This window comes from Lepus europaeus, chromosome 4 (assembly GCF_033115175.1).
Source record: "Lepus europaeus isolate LE1 chromosome 4, mLepTim1.pri, whole genome shotgun sequence".
Lineage (NCBI taxonomy): Eukaryota > Metazoa > Chordata > Mammalia > Lagomorpha > Leporidae > Lepus > Lepus europaeus.
This window is the reverse complement of record NC_084830.1, coordinates 6,760,850-6,778,810: the sequence shown is the minus strand read 5'-3', so window position 1 is coordinate 6,778,810 and position 17,961 is coordinate 6,760,850. Positions and strand designations below refer to the sequence as shown.

At 39.1% G+C, this 17,961-nt stretch overlaps 1 pseudogene; it reads right to left on the bottom strand.

Annotated features, from left to right (window-relative positions):
• Positions 1-16,805: 16,805 nt before the first annotated feature.
• On the bottom strand, positions 16,806-16,905 carry LOC133758991 (U2 spliceosomal RNA; annotated as a pseudogene).
• Positions 16,906-17,961: the final 1,056 nt, after the last annotated feature.

Here is a 17,961-nt window from a genome sequence, read left to right as displayed (position 1 = left end):
GTAATTCAATTTGGTCCCAGAAGTTTTAGCCAGAGCCATTAGACAAGAAAAAGAAAACAAAGGGAGAAAAATTGGAAAGGATAAGTCAAATTATCCTTTATTGCAAATGACATGATTCTATATATAGGAGATCCAAACGACTCCACTAAGAGACTAGTGGAATTCATAAAATACTTTGCTTAATTTTCAGAATATGGAGTCAACACAGAAAAATCAAAAGCCTTTTAAACACAGAAAATGCCAAGGCTGGAAAGAACTTGAAAGAACAATCCCATACACAATAGCTACAAAAAATTAAATACCTTGAAATTTAAGAACCTGAAAGATCTCTACATTGAGAATTATAAGAGTAGGAATGGCAGCGCCTTGGCTCAACAGGCTAATCTTCTGCCTAGTGGCGCCGGCACACCAGGTTCTAGTCCCGGTCGGGGCGCCAGATTCTGTCCCGGTTGCCCCTCTTCCAGGCCAGCTCTCTGCTGTGGCCAGGGAATGCAGTGGAGGATGGCCCAAGTGCCTGGGCCCTGCACCCCATGGAGACCAGGAGAAGCACCTGGCTCCTGCCATCGGATGAGCGTGGTGCACCAGCCACGGAGGCCATTGGAGGGTGAACCAACGACAAAAGGAAGACCTTTCTCTCTCCCTCTCTCTGTGTCCACTCTGCCTGTCAAAAAAAAAAAAAAAGAGGGAATAAGAGGGGGAGGAGGTGTACAATTTGAGACATGCTCAATCGGATTTGCCCCAAATGATGGAGTTAGAAACGTGCCAGGGGATTCCAATACAAACCCATCAAGGTGGAATGTATGAATGCCATCTCACTAGTCAAAGTGATCAATTTCAGTTCACAATTGCTCACACTGATAGGTCTAAGAGTCAAAGGGATCACACAAACAAGACTAGTGTCTGCTAATACTAACTGATAGAATCAAAAAGGGAGAGAACGATCCAACATGGAAAATGGGAGACACAGCAGACTCATAGAATGGCAGATGTCCTAAACAGCACTCTGGCCTCAGAATCAGCCCTTAAGGCATTCGGATCTGGCTGAAGAGCCCATGAGAGTATTGTAGGCATGGAAAGCCAAGACACTCTGGAAAAAAAAGAGGACCTAAATGAAAGATCTCTGAGAGTGAGATCCCAGTGGAAAGAAAGGGCCATCAAAGAAGGAGGTACCTTTCTCTGAAGGGAGGAAAGAACTTCCACTTTGACTATGACCTTGTCTAAATAAGATTGAAGTCAGTGAACTCAAGAGGCTTCCATAGCCTTGGCAACTCATGACTAGAGCCTAGGGAGATTACTGACGCCATAAACAAGAGTGTCAGATTGTTAAGTCAACAACAGTAGTCATTGTGTACTTACTCCTCATGTGGGATCTCTGTCCTTAATGTGTTGTCCAATGTGAAATAATGCTATAACTAGTACTCAAATAGTATTTTACACTTTATGTTCTGTGTGGGTGCAAACTGATGAAATCTTTACTTAATACATACTAAATTGATCTTCTGTATATAAAGATAATTGAAAATGAATCTTGATGTAAATGGAATGGGAGATGGGGTGGGAGATGGGAGGGGTGCGAGTGGGAGGGAAGTTATGGGGGGGAAAAGCTATTGTAATCCATAAACTGTACTTTGGAAATTATATTTATTAAATAAAAATTTAAAAAAAGAACATTAAGTGCAGACAAATAGAGACTCTAAAAAAATGGAAAAAAATTTCACATTTGTTGATTAGAAAGATTAATATCATCAAAATATCCATGGTTTTGAAAGCAGTTCACAGATACAATGTGATACCAATAAAATACCAATGATATTCTTCTCAGATCTAGAAAAGACACTGCTATAATTGTTATAGAAACCCAAGTAGCCAAATCAATCTAAAACAGTAATAACAAAGCCAGAGGTATCATATTACTGGATTTCAAGACATGCTTCAGGGCAGTTATAATCAAAACATCCTTTTACTTGCACAAACACAGACATGTAAACAAATGGAACAGAATAGAAACCACAGAAATTAATCCATACATCAATAACCAATTAATCTTTGACAAGCTAATATAAATCCCTGGAGACAAGATATTCTCTTCAACAAATGGTGCTGGAAAAATTGGATCTAAACATGCAGAACTATGAAACAAAACCCTTAATTTACACCTTATACAAAAAATAACTCAAAATGGATGAAGTCTCTAAATGTATGACCTGATACATTCAAATTACTAATGGAAAACATAGAGGAAACTCTGTAAGACATTGGTGCAAAGACATCTCGGAAAAGACCCCAGACTCACAGGCAATTACGGCAAAAATAGGCAAATGGGATTTCCTCAAGCTAAGAAGCTCTGCACTGCAAAAGAAACATTCAAAAAAGTGAAGAGACAGCTGACAGAATGGGAGACAACGTTTGCAAACTCTGCAACTGATAAAAGATTAGTATCTAGAATCTATAAAGAACTCAGAAACTTAATAACAACAAAATGAACAAACTAGTTAAGAAATGGGCAAAAGGTATGAATAGTCAGTTTTTGAATGATGAACTACAAATAGCCAACAGACACATGAAGAAATGCTCAGGATCTCTAGCTATTAGGAAAATGCAAATAAAAACCAAATGAGATATCACTTTACCCTAGTTAGAATGGTTATCATCCAAAAATAAAAAAAAATAATGAATGCTGGGAATTCTGTGGGGGAAAAGCTACCCTAATCCACTGTTGGTGGGAATGTAATCTAATACAACCATTATGGAAGACAGTATGGAGATGCATCAGAGATCTGAAAATAGATCTACCATACGACCAAGTTATCCCACTCCTGAGATTTTACCCAAATAAATTAAAACAAGCATAAGAATTATTTATATCCCATGGTTATTGCAGCTCAGTTCACAATAGCTAAGATATGGAATTAACCCAGCTGTCAAGCAACTGATGACTAGATAAAGAAAATGTGGTATATATACACTGTGGACTACTATTCAGCGATAAAAAATGAAATCTTGCCTTTGCAATAAAATGGATACAGTGGGAAACCATTATATTTAGTGAAGTAAGCTGGTCTCAAAAATACAAATATCTTACGGGTTCTCTTATATGTGGCATTTAATATAGAACACAGAACAGTGTATAAGAATGAAATTGTCACTTTGGGATATGATTGTCATTTGTAGCCCCTGTCTATACTCTGTGGAACTGTGATCTTCCTACTTTTCATTTGTTGAATATTATGTTTAGTAGTTAATTAAGAGTGAATTAAAATTGTGTCTTCACAAAACTGATAGAGGGGAGGAAATGAGGGGTATTTGACTGGAGCAGGGGAGTGAAGGAAGTTGGTTTTCTTCTTGAAACTGTGCCTATATAATGGATAAAATCTAGACTCTTTATATTAACAAAAAAAAGTTCAAGCAAATATTCACCCCAATAGTGTTTGTAATTATGAGAAGCTGAAAACATTTCATATGAAATTAAAGTGAACATCTACTTTCTTCAGTTATCTGTATCCCTTGTTTATTGCAGCTTAATTCATAATAGCGAGGATATGGAATCAACTTAAGTATCTATCAGCTGATGACTGGATAAATAAATTATAGTAAATCTGTAGTATGGAATACTACTCAGCTGTGAAAAAGAATGCAATCCTGTCATTTGTAACAAAAGGGATGCAACTGGAGACAATTATATTTAGTGAAGTAGGCCAATCCCCAAAACACAAAAACTATATGTTTTCGCTGATCTGTAGTAACTAATAGAGTGCCAAAAAATGTAACATATATAGTGAAGTTGACATTTTGAGCTTCAATGATTGTTTACAGCCCTGAACAGTGCTTTTTTTTCTTTCTTACTATTTGTTGAGTCCTTTAGTTAGTGTAGGGTTAATCTTATGAATATAAAGCAAGCTGAAACTAGATCATTATAAAAATTAAGAGAGGGATTAGGACAGGAAGGAGAAGGAAGGATGGGAGAATGTGTGGGAGGTAGGTTAGGGTGGAAAGTATCACTATGTTCCTAAATCTTTGTACATGAAATCTGTATACTTTAAATACATTTTAAAATATAAAATAGCTTATAATTATAACTGCAGTCTCTTCCAGGTCTCCCATGTGAGTGTAGGGGCCCAAGGACTTGGGCCATCTTCTAGTGCTTACCCAGGCCATTAGCAGAGAGCTGAATAGGAAGTGGAGCCGCCAAGACTCGAAACAGCATCCATATGGGATGCCAGCGCTGCAGGAATTGGCTTTACCAACTATGCTACAGTGCTGGCGCCAATAACTGCTTATTTTTAAAAAGCTAATTAAATAAGACCATGGTAAAAAAAGTTTTAAAAGAAGATGGTTATTGCTAAATAATAAACTATGTGGATGAAAAAGTGCTGAAGAACAATACAACACAAAGTTAAGTCACTACTTCTAGGAGTCACTCATGGTCATTTTTTTTAAATATACTTTCACATTTTCTTCCAACAAATGAACAAACATAATCTTCTATGAATTCACATACATACCCTTTTATATAAAAGTGCAGGACATGAAAAGTCATGGCTGCAAGGGTATGATAAAGATGTGTTGAGTAAATAAGTCACTTGAGGCTCTGAGAGGGATGGTAACAGGTTCAGTACCACAGTGCCATGAGAATCTTTGTTCATTCCACTCAGTGTAAGTTTTGGAAGTGTAACAACAAAGTGACACACTGAAATGCAAGGCCATCATGCTGGAAACCAGGAAGGCATCCAAAGGCTGAGGCAGCTTAGCCTGGCTGCATCCAGGCCACCTGAGCAGTGAACATACTCAAAGCTAGGTCCTCCGCAGCTACATGTGCATGTAGCCTTGGAAATCAGCTCAACATTCGTTTTAACAATTATTTTATTTATTTATTTGAAAGACTGAGTTGAGGGGGGAGAGAAATGAGAGAGACAGAGAGAGAGAGAGAGGAAAAGGAGGAGGGGGGAGGAGGGGGAGGAGAGGGAGCAGGGAGGGGGGAGGAGGAGGAAGAGGAAGAGAGAGAAGAGGTCTGCTCAGTGCAAGAATGAGAATAAGCAGCCATGGAAACCCTAGTAAATTTCTTAAAAAAAAACTCTGTGACTAGACCTGGGATTCAGCACAGGAAGTAAAATACTGACATCTCACATTGGAGTGCCAGAGTTTTATTCTCAACTCCAGTTTCTGACTCCAGCTTCTAGCCAGTGCAGAGCTTGGGAGTTTGTAGGTGATGGCTTGACTAACTGGGCTTCTAACACCCATGTGGTCAATCTGCACTGAGTTCCCAATTCCTAGCTTTGACAGTGGCCTCGCTGTGTCCCAGTCCTGGCTAAATCCTGACCACTGGGAGCACTGGAGAGCAAACCAGCAAATGAGAGCCTAGGTTCTGTCTATATGTCTGTCTCTGTCTCTCTACCTCTTAAAAAATAAATAAATAAATGTTACTACTAGTGATTGACAGAGGCAGCACTACTGAATGCTGTTATTGCCTTGTTGTAGGTGTTGAGTGCTGATTCTCGGGCACAGGTAGTAAGTGTGTAATTTGGGTCAGATAGACTTCTGTGGTCAAAAGGAGAGAATTCTTGGATTCCATGTTTGTTGTTATCACTTGCATGTAGAAAATCTTTGGTTTTTGTTTCTCAACTGATGTGGTGAGCAACCTTGGTTTTGTTGCTCCAGTAATAGGCATTTAAGGAAGCTGACCCAGTTACTCAACATGATTTTCAGCTGCATGCCATATCTTTATCCAAGCCACCTGCTACTACCAGACTCCTGATTCTTAATGGAGTTCAGACAAATGCCTCTATGTAGATCCTGAGTGCCTGCTCACTCCATTATCCAGGGAGTCACTTCCTTAGAACAAACTCAAGCAGCTCCCATGTTAAGCCTTAAAATATCATCAGTCCTGTGCCCCACCTCCAAATTTGAGAATCAGCCAATAGCCATGAGAGGATTATTCCCTCTGTATTCATCATAGTGTCCTCTGTCCATGCCCAAGTTTGTTTTCTGCAAAGGACTCGAAGATGATGCACTCCTCAGAAAAGTGACTTTCTGATGCATCTACTAGGTCAAAAAGTTACACACACACAAACACACACAAACACACATGAATAAATATAGTATTTCATATTTGTTACTAGTGACAGTGCTTATACAGGGTCTGAAAAAGCTACGATGAAGGCAAGTAGGATGCTGTGTATCCCCATGTTCTGCTGTCTTCTGCATTGATCTCATTGTGGAAACACAGAACCTCTCACTATGTGTGGCAAAGATAAAATATTAGCAGAGTGTGAGTATGTGCTTCCTCTTCTCCTGGGTGAAAACTCAGTTTTCTGATTTCCTTGGTTATACCCACAAGAGTCCAAAGTCAGCTATTGATAATGACAAGACCTTGTGATGGATGAGGCAGGAGCTGACAGCTGCCCGGTGCTCACTCATGTCCAGATAGCTCCTTGCTAGACATATAGGAAGATGGCATTTGTTAACTGCTATTGCAAGTGATTTACTGCTATCTTGGTAAATCCTGGCCATTGGGACATGGGAAGAAGTCATCATGAGACTTGTTACACGAGAATAAATAAAGATTAATAGTTGATCTGATATCACTAGCTTTCTTTGTCACTGCATATCACCTAGCTTAGCCTGACTAATTTCCTAAACTTGATGTAGTTTTAAATCATTTCCCCACTATGAGCTGGCACTGACTTGGAATTGCCTATCCAAAATGAGAGAGTGCTGTCTAATCTTCCTCTTTATTCTCCTGGCATCACTCTCTCTATATATATAAACTCATAATTTAATTTCTGGCCCCAGCAAGCAAGGGAGAGGTTAACTGTACTGCAATTTCCAAGTGTGTCAGATGAGTGGAGTTCCTCTGTGAGTGCTTTGAGGAGTTATCCAGGGCTCTGCTACTGAGACCCCACCTCTGCAAATCCCTTGGCTTGGCTGCCTCTGCTTGTCTTCCTCCAAATCACCCTTTACCTTCTACCCTAACAAAAAACCCATACCTCACTACTGCGGGATTTTAGCTCCCTAACACCCTGCTCTTTTGGACAGGACTACTGTATAAAAGATTACAGGCTTCCAATCTACCTATGTACCTGGTCCAGAAACCTCATGCCTATTTGATGGACTCTTGAAGGGAGTGCAGGTAGTTTTCAGATATGGCTCTCCATCCTTCAAGTTTCCATCCAGTCCATGATCAGCTCCTATGCCTGTATTCCTGGCTCAACTACAAGGACACACATGAAAACTCACTTCATAGTCAAAGCCCTCTGTTATGGCTGTTGCCTGCCCACTGTCAATATTAGCCCCAATCTCCTTCCAAAGACCTGTGATGCAGAATTCTCCTGGGTCACCACTTTATCTACACTGTAATCCTCATTTTGGTAAATTGATATAACTAGTTGCTTTTCCATGATGTTCTGTCTCCAATTCATTTTGGAATGTAACATCTGCTGAATTCATGCCCCATGAAACATGAAGAGTAGCACTTTAACATCCTGTTACACATACATTGTCTCATTTAAATTCTATACATGCTCTGTGAGTTGTATGAGCTCTTATTTCATGGGTGAGAAATTTAAAAATCAGGGTGATTAACAGGGCCACATATAAATAAGTCAGAATACAGGAAGGAACAGGTTCTGTGTGCTTTGCCATCTTTGCATCACTGAACAGGCAGTCGTGCCTGGCACATAGGTTATGTATTTTTTTTAAACTTTTATTTAATGAATATAAATTTCCAAAGTACAGCTTATGGATTACAATGGCTTTCTCCCCCCCCCCACCCAATAACTTCCCTCCCACCCGCAACCCTCCACTTCCCCGCTCCCTCTCCCCTTCCATTCACATCAAGATTCATTTTCAATTCTCTTTATATACAGAAGATCAGTTTAGTATATATTAAGTAAAGATTTCAACAGTTTGCACCCACATAGCAACACAAAGTGAAAAATACTGTTTCAGTACTAGTTATAGCATTAAATCACAATGTACAGCACATTAAGGACAGATATCCTACATGATATCTTTTAAAAATTGATTAATTTTCTATACAATGTCCAATTTAAAACCAAGTTTTGTTTTTCATTTTCAATTATCTTTATATACCAAAGATTTATTCATATATACTAAGTAAAGATTTCATCAGTTTGCACCCACACAGAAACACAAAGTGTAAAATACTGTTTCAGTACTAGTTATAGCATTACTTCACTTTGGACAACACATTAAGGACAGATCCCACATGAGACATAAGTGCACAGTGACTCCTGTTGTTGACTTAACAATTTGACACTCTTGTTTATGGCGTCAGTAATCTCCCTAGGCTCTAGTCATGAGCTGCCAAGGCTAGAAGCCTTTAGGGTTCACCGACTTCGATCTTATTCCGACAGGGTCATAGTCAAAGTGGAAGTTCTCTCCTCCCTTCAGAGAAGGGTACCTCCTTCTTTGATGGCCCCGTTCTTTCCACTGGGATCTCACTCGCAGAGATCCTTCATTTAGGTGTTTGTTTGTGTTTTTTTTTTTTTTTTTTTGCCAGAGTGTCTTGGCTTTCCATGCCTAAAATACTCTCATGGGCTCCTCAGCCTTATCCAAATGCCTTAAGGGCTGATTCTGAGGCCAGAGTGCTATTTAGGACATCTGACATTCTATGAGATGCTGTGTATCCCACTTCCCATGTTGGATCCTTCTCTCCCTTTTTGATTCTATCAGTTAGTATTAGCAGAAACTAGTCTTGTTTGTGTGATCCCTTTGACTCTTAGACCTATCAGTGTGATCAATTGTGAACTGAAATTGATCACTTGGACTAATGAGATGGCATTGGTACATGCCACCTTGATGGGTTTGTATTGGAATCCCCTGGCACGTTTCTAACTCCACCATTTGGGGCAAGTCCGATTGAACCTGTCCCAAATTGTACATCTCCTCCCTCTCTTTTTCCCACTCTTATATTTAACAGGGATCACTTTTTGGTTATATTTAAAAATTTTTCCCTACATGAATAAATGTGATCACTAAATTACACATCAATTGCTATTCACTCCATAAAAATTTTTCTTATTCTTGGCACTGTTGCTATTCAGGACAGGTATTATTTTTATTGTGAGTGGCCCGTCCTGTGCATTTTAGCATGATTAGCAGTGTCCCTGTCTCTACCCAGGAGAGGTCAGTTACATGCCTCTCCTTAGTCCTGGTGACCAAAACTGTCTCTAGACATTGGCCAATGCCATCTGGGTGCAAGACTGCCCAGGCTGAGAACAATGACTCCATGCTTGTGTTTTCCCGGGTGTGTCTACAGAGCATGGATGTAGGAGAGTGGTTCAAGGAGCACAATGGATGTGTTATAATCTGAGTTCAAATGTAGTTTTCTGACTCATTCAGTACACAAGAATTGAGCAAAATGATTCTAAGGGCAAATAGAGGTAAGAAAAGGGATTTTTTTTATCCTCACTTTGCTTCATGAAGGTGGAACTATATCTCAGGGTTTCAGGTTACACCAATAATTTAATTTATTCTATTTTTACTTTATTTTCTGTTTAGGAAGTGATATGGTTTTCTGTTTGTGGTATGAAGCATCCTCTCTTGACAGCAAATGTTAGTTGATCACCAAATCTGCTTTCCCCACTGCTCCCTCTTTGGAAGTCTGGACATGTTAGCAGAAAAAATGTCCAAATAACCTACATCTAAAAGACTGGAAATAAACTTAAAGATACCAGTGCCAGTTTCGGTTCAAACACTGGAAATGCCTGAAAAGCCTGGATGCGTTCACCTGTGGGGTCACTGGCCTGGACGAGGCTGAAGAGAGGCCTCTTCTGGCTCCTATCAAAGCTGTCCTGCCTGGACAGCTGGGATCTCAAGGGCCAGGAAGCTCCCTGCTCAGTGTCAGCAGGAGGATGAAGACTGTGTGCCTGAAGGAGAACTTGATCAAGATGAGGATGAGGATGGGGAGGAGAAAAAGTACAGGGAAGGTGCAAAGAGGGAGAGAAAAACAGATGCATGAAACATCCCCCCCACCCCTGCTGTTACGGTTATAAAATGGCATACTCTGAAACACAGCTGGACTGTTTCTTGTAAAACTAAAGAAAATTTCCTTATGCCCCAGCAGTTGCATACTTGGGCATTTATCCCAACCCAGACATAATCCAGAAGCTTTAATTTTGTAGCTTTCTTCTCTCTGTCTCTTACCGTCAACTTAATGACTTGACAATCTAAGGATTTTGAGAAAGTTTTGTTATGACTGGACACCTGTCACCCCAGCAATGGCCAACATTATCATGTATTTTAGATTACAATTTCTTCCTTCCCTGTATCCTATTCAAATAAGACACATGAACATAAACAACGTGAGGCTCTGCTTTCAAGAGAAAAAGGCTCAGGTATTACTTTTTATAGAAAGACTGCGTGTGAGTTTTTGACAATAGTATTTTCTATTGTAGGGACCTATAAGTTGCATTTTGCTAACTTGTAAAGGTCTCATTTTTTTAAAAAAATATCATTTGTCTCTCTCTTTTTCCTCTTACAAACTAGCTAATTATTGACCAAACCCATTATTTTTTTAGACATTTACTTATTTGAAAGGCAGAGTTACAGACAGGCAGAGGCAGAGGCAGAGAGAGAATTTTCCATCTGCTGTTTCACTCCATAAATGGCTGCAATGGCTGGAGCTCAGCTGATCTGAAGCCAGGAGCCAGAAGCTTCTTACGGTTCTCCACACAGGTGCAGAGGCCCAAGCACTTGGGCCATCTTCTACTGCTTTCCCAGACCATAGCAGAGAGCTGGATCAGAAGTGGAGCAACTGGGACTCAAACCAGTACACATAGGAGATGCTGGTACCACAAACTGGGACTTTAACCCACTACAGCACTGGGTCCCTCAGTATTTTCTTTTAACAGTTTCCTAACATCAGCCAATAGAAATCAATGCACACAGTCACTTAAACTCTCCTGGTCACTTCCCTTATTGCTACACTCTCAGTCTGCACATGTTCTGGCTGTTTGCAAATTAAGGAAAGCAAAATTTTTAATTGAAATATTTATGAAAATTTTAATTTCACATACAATTGCAATATTTATTACATAGATATCCCTTTTGTTCTTTTTGCAAATTTTCCCCAGTGGCAAAATATTGCAAAATTAAATTAGATCATCACAAGAAAGGCATTGATATTCCTACAAACCACTTACATTAATGTTTTCTCCAGGAGTGGGCATTTTCCCTAGTGATTAAGATGTAAGAATGCCCTTGTCCCACATTACAGAAATGGAGTTCAACATCTAGCCCCAGCTCTTGATTCCAGCTTCCAGCTAATGCAGACTCTGGGAGGCAGCAGTAAGGGCTTTATTAGTTGGGTGTCTGCCACCCACATGGCAGAGCTGGATCGAGTTCCCAGTTCGTGGCCTCTGGGATAAATGCTCAAATATACAATTGGCTTTTCCTATGATAATTTTATGTTTAGATTTGCAAGAAAAAAATCATACTGTTTTTCAGAATGGGCATTCTATTTTACCTTCCTGATAGTGTGGGGATGATTCATTTTTTTTCCTTTTTTCTGTGTCTTCACAAGCATTTAGTGTTTTCAGTATTTTTTCTTAATTAATTTCATCCATTTTATAGGTATGTAGTGAAACATCATTGTAATTTTAATTTGCTTTTGTCTGAAAGCTAATGATACTGAACATTTTTAGTTGGTATTTGTTACTTATACATCCTCTTCAGGGAAATGTCTCTTGATTTTCTTTATTGAATTTCGAGCATTCTTGATAATGTCCTGAATACCAGTCCGTTGGCGGACAGAAAGTTTGCAGTCTTTTCTCCCAATCTATAGATTGTCTTTTCTTCCCCTTCTCATGGGCTCTCAAAGTTGAAACTTAAAAAAATTATGAGATACAATATACCAATTTTTCTTCCCTTTTTGGTCATGCATTTGTTCTGTCATATAAGAACTCCTTGATGATCCTTATATCCTAAGGGTTTCTCCATTTTTCTTGTATAGGACTTTTATAGTTTTGTGTTTTATATTTAGACTTTATAGACTGTCACAACACTTGAGTGAATTTTTGTGCAAAGTGTGAGATTAAGGGGAAGGTCTACTTTCACTGTTGTTATTGGCTTCTGGATGTTCAAATACTTCCGCTCTGTTTCTCTGGGTCTCTTTCCTTCATCACATTGTCTTTCACTCTGTTAAAATCAGCTGAACATATTTGTATGGCTCTGCTTCTCAGATCTGTATTTTATTCTATTGGTCTATGTATCTATCCCTTTATATAGATCACACAGTCTTTATCACTATAGCTATATAGTCAGTCATTACAACTTGTGATATTGAGTCCATCCATCTAAGTGTTTCCTGTTGTTATAGTTCTCAGTTTCTTAATTTCCATTTGGATCTTTTTAAAATAACTTCCATTCATTTCCTGAGATTTTTCCATTTTTCATTTCTCTCCAGAAAATTGGTATTCAACATGTGAATCCTATTGATTACTGCTTCTTTAAAATCCATGCCACATCATTCCACCTTCTGGTTCACCTGAAGTGGCATCATTGGATTACCTTGTTCAAGTCATGATTTTCTGGGTTTTGGTGATTCTCAAATGTACTCAGGGCATTTTGTCTATTATATTAGAATACTTTTGTTTTTACTTAAGTCTTTTATAAAAAGATTTATTTATTTGAAAGGCAGAATTACGGAGACGGGGGGCAGGGAGAGAGAGAAAGAGAGATTTTTACTTGTTGATTCATTCCCCAAATGAATGCAACAGCTAGGACTGAACAAGGCTGAAGCCTGGAGCCTGGAATTCCATCTGAGTATCCCACGTGGATGCAGGGGTCCAAGTACTTGGGCCTTCTTTCATGGCTTTTCCAGGCACACTAACAAGGAGCTGGATCATAACTGGAGCAGCTAGGACTATAGCTGTGACTCACGGGAGGCTAGTGTTGCAGTCAGTGATTCAACTGCTATACCACAGTGCTGGCCTCTTAAATCACTTATGTTAACACAGTCATGTAGGTTTAGAATACAGATTTGGCCTAATTTGTGTGACGTAGTTCTAATGTCAGTTTGGTGTGCAGAACCTTTGCATCTGCTTTGTGGGAATGTTCAAGGGAAAGCCATACCATCTAGTTTGGACCTGAAGTCCCAGAGACATTTTTGCTAGTCTTTTTTTTTTTTTCATTAAAAAATAAATATTTATTCATTTGAAAGGCAGAGTTACAGAGAGAGATATCTTCCATCCACCAGAACCATGGCTGGGCCAGGCAGAAGCTAGCAGTCTGGAATACTATCTGAGTCTCTCATGTGTGGTAGGATCTCAGGCATTGGGCCATCTTGTACTGCTTTCTTGGATGCATTAGCAAGGAGCTGGATTGGAAGCAGAGCAGCTGAGACTTGAACCTGTCTATTATGGGATGCTGATATCCCAAGTGAGGGTTTAGCCCTCCCTGCCACGATAGCAACACCTGAGTCTTTTTTTTATTCCAACCTAGAAACATTTTATTTAAGATACATAAAGTTCATATACTTCATATGTACAGATTTAGAAACACAGTAATTCTTCCCATTCTACCACCTTCCTGCCTTCACTTCTGCCCCTCCTCCTCCTCCCCCTCCCATTCTCATTCTTATTTTATACAGAAATCTATTTTCAGTTAACTTTAAACTCATAAGGTTAACCCTAGAGTAAGTAAAAATTTCAACGAATAATATGGAAAAAAAAAATCTGTTACTCAACAGTCATGATAAGGGCTGTTCAAAATCATCACATATCAAATTGTCAGTATCAGTTCTACAGATTATCTTTTAGTTGCTTTATTAGTTACTGCAGATCAGGAAAAACAAGGTATTTGTCTTTTGGGGACTGGTTTATTCAATAAGTATAATGGTTTCCTGTTGTCTCCATTTGCTGCAAACGACAGGATTTCATTCTTTTTTACTGCTGTGTCGTGATCTATGATGTATATATATCACAACTTCTTTATCCAGTCTTCAGTTGATGGACATCTGGGTTGATTCCATATCTTAGCTATTGTGAATTCAGCTGCAATATGCTTGGGGGTATACATAACTCTTTTATTTATCAATTTCATTTCCCTTGGGTAAATTCCCAGGAGTGCGATGGCTGGGTATATGGTAGGTCTATATTCAGATTTCTGAGGTATCTCTATACTGACTTCCATAGTGGCTGGCCAGTTTACATTCCCTCGGACAGTGGATTATGATACTTTCCCCCCATATCCTTGCCAGCATTTGTTGTTTGTTGATTTCTGTATGAGAGCCATTCTAACGGGGTGAGATGAAACCTCATTGTGGTTTTGATTTCCATTTCTCTGACTGCTAGTGATCCTGAGCATTTTTTCATGTGTCTGTTGGCCATTTGAATTTCCTCTTAAAAAATGCATGTTCAAGTCCTGTGCCCATTTCTTAATTGGATTTTTTGTTTTGTTGTTGTTGAGTTCTTTGCTAAGTTTTTTGCCATGATATATGTGCATCCTCTCCTATCCTGTGATACCAAAAATAGCTTTATTTTGGTGCAAAAATATCTAAAGCCCATGGAGCTTTTTTTCATAGTACACATTTTCCATGAACTTTTTGTAGACCTCTGGCATGTTTCTGTACAACTCATAATAAATAATATAGTCTAAGGTGATTTTCTCCACCTCAAATAAGATATGTCCTTCATCAAAGGGAAAATATTGCTCCACCTAACATAGAAGAACTACCAATCAGGCCTTTGTTTCCTACTTTATTATTAATTCTTCCCATATGTGCACTTGGTGATTATTCCTAATTTACTGATCTTAACCAACTTCCCCCAAATTTATTCAAATTGTTCAATTTGTATTGCCCTCTCCCTCCCCTCTACTTCTTTAGAAAAGCTTAGGGGACTTCACCAAGAATGTTCAATGATTGGGAACATCAGGGGATCAGCTTATAAAAGACTATGAATGTCAAGTTAGGGTATTTGGACTTTCACCTGTGGGTAAAAACAATTCCCTCCCTGGCTTCTGTCCTCTGAGAACATTTTTTTTTTAGTGGTTGCTAAGGCTGTGTTCTTGTGGGTTACTTGATTTGTAAAGAGGGAAGTGTGTCTCACGGCTTTGTTTTGTAAATCAGTTGACATTCAGTTATTAGACTAATCCAAGCTGTGTTTTCCAATAATGTCTCAAGGGAAGTTTTCCAATTCACTTTGGTGACTTAAAAGAAAGTGTCAGAGTAAATTAAGGACTCAGCTCTTGTGCAGGCAGTGGATGTCTCTGGAATAATGCCCACTGGCCTTTCCTGAGTAGACACCCTTATTTGCAGTCTGATTTGGTCATGTAGTCATCGAATACTGGTTCGTCTATAGAGAAATAACCATGCATCCAAAAATATAACTGATATATATTCTGTGCCTATTATATTTAAAACACTAGATGCCCCAAGGCTTATGTAAATGGTTATAATACAGCTCCTGTGTTCAGCAAATACGAAATGTTTACTCACTCATGCATTTACTTATTCAATCATCTTTTAGTATATTGATTCAGTATCTACTCATTGCTGGTAATGTCAGTATTTTTCTAAATGCAGGTGTTATAATGAAAAAAAGACCTTACCTCCTTGAGGAGAGTCAGGGTCAAAAGTGCTTGCCCCACTTCTTGGGAATTTCCAATTTTATCATGAAAATAGCAAGGGCATGATTCCACTCTTCTGTGCTCACAGTTTATTGTAAAATAAATTAGATATCCCCGCCTTCTGATGGCTCTTTTGTTTTATTATTAACAAGCCAGACAGGGGAAAAATGTTACAAATCAGGTCTTTTAATGGTTTTGTCTCTCCCTTGTACAACTTGACAGTTTCTTCCTCAAGATTGTGCTTAAAAACCCCACTACCACCAGCCTCTTTGGGTTTTGTGTCTGTTGGAGCCCCCTCCAGGCCATTCTGGCTGGAGGTCTCTGTCTTAAATAAATCTTGTTTTTGAATAAAAAAGAGAAACCCAGATTCTTGTAAACCATGTGATCCTGGCAGTGGATCACTGTCACACAATAACCACAGAATCCCATAGAGATGAGATGCAGTAAGTAACTCAAAATTCAGGAAAGTGGGACAGAATGGAAACATTCTGGAGGAATTTTTAATTAATTGGAATTAAAGCAGAGAGAATAGAGCAGGCAATATCCAAAACAACCTGTGGCTTCCTATTACACTTAAAATAAAATCTGAGTCCTAGAGAAGAGAGGGCCCAGGCTAGGAGGAGAGCAGCTGCATCCGGTGTGTTTTAGGCATTGATTAGTGAGACATGGCTCTGGAAAGGTACGGTGGGAAGAGTTATGAACAAGCCTAGTGACTCCAATTTGAATATTGCTTTACAGTATACAAGATTCTTTGTTTTTTTACACGGAAATCCTTGATAATTCAACTCCAGTGGCTCAATATGTAAGAGTAACAGTGTTATGGGGGAGCCTAAGCCAAAATTAATATTTTGGGGTCTTTGCTGTTTATGCAGATAAGAATTCTGAATACAGGCTCAAGTGAAGCCAACATGGTAAGGTTTGAGATTTATTTAGAGAGGGAGAGGACTACACAGGAACATGAGGGCTTTATAAGGGATATGGGTCAGAAAGATTAAATGGGAAGCTCCATACCAAAATCTGTTGGGGCAGGGCCACGTGTGGGAGTCTGCAGGCCAGAGGTGTGCAGGGAAGCCACACAGGCAGGAACAGGGCCAGGAACAGTGGCAAAAACCGGTGGGCTCAGTGCACTCCAGACCTCTTATTCACTTCCACAAGGGGAGTGGTTACATAGTCTGATTGTCAGGCGGGTGGATTCAGAGGTGAGATCAGTTAGGGGCAAGGCGTGCTATGATCTCCAGCTCATTAATCTAATCCTATCTCTTAAACTGATAAGAACAGATACTACACTTGATCTTAGCCAAAAGGCCAAGAAGTGATAATAATCCTATCTCTTTAATTAATATCATATCAACAGGAAGATCCATTAAATGAAATTAAATTAAATGCCTACCTACCTGCTTTCCTACCCTCTTTCTTTTACCCATTGCATCAGTTTTTTTATTTGTTCATTGCTCCTTTTCTTCCTCCCTCTCTGGCTCCCCACTTTTCCCCCTTCAACAAGTTATTTATTGAATATCTATTAAATACTATGGACAATGTTAGGCAAGAGATGACAAATCTGAACAAGAATAACCAAAAACAAAAAACTTTGGGGTCAGCATTGTGACATAGTGGATTAAGCCACTGTCTACAATACCAGTATCTTATATGGGTGCAGGTTTGTGCCCTAGCTGCTCCACTTCTGATCTAGCTCCATGATAATGTGCCTAGGAAAACCACGGAAGACTGTCCAAGTGCTTGGATCCCTGCCACTCATGTCGGAGACCAGGAACAATTTCCTAGCTCCTGGCTTCAGCCTGGCCCGGCACTGGCTGCTGCAGCCATTTGAGGAGTGAACCAGGAGATGGAAGACCTGTCTCTGTCTCTCCCTCTCTCTTTGTTAATCTGCCTTTCAAATAAAAAAATATATTTAAAAAAAAACCTCAATATCTGCCTATATAAATTTTGAATTTCAGTCTAGAAAAGCATATTTGAATTAACAGGCAAATCTTTAAATATTTAAACATCATTGTGAGTTGAAATGCATGTTAGTAAGGCAAAATTAGAGATAATGAAATGGTGAATAAAAGAAGCTTTATGTTATAAAATCTAAATAAAGAAATCTTCTGATTAAGTGACATTTAACTTGAGGCTCAGGATGAAAATAAAACCCCATGGGCATAGTTGTAGAGAAAACAATAAAGTGCAAAATGCTCAAGAATGCAGTAAGAAGGTTTGGAATGAGACTGGGGCAGATGGCACAGTGATTGAGGATAAATATAATGCAGATGACAAGTCATAGGAGCTAGGTCACCCAGAACTTTTCAGGCCTGAATAAGAATATGGATTTTATTTTAAGTGTAATGGAAAGTCAATAACTGGTTTCAGTCATGA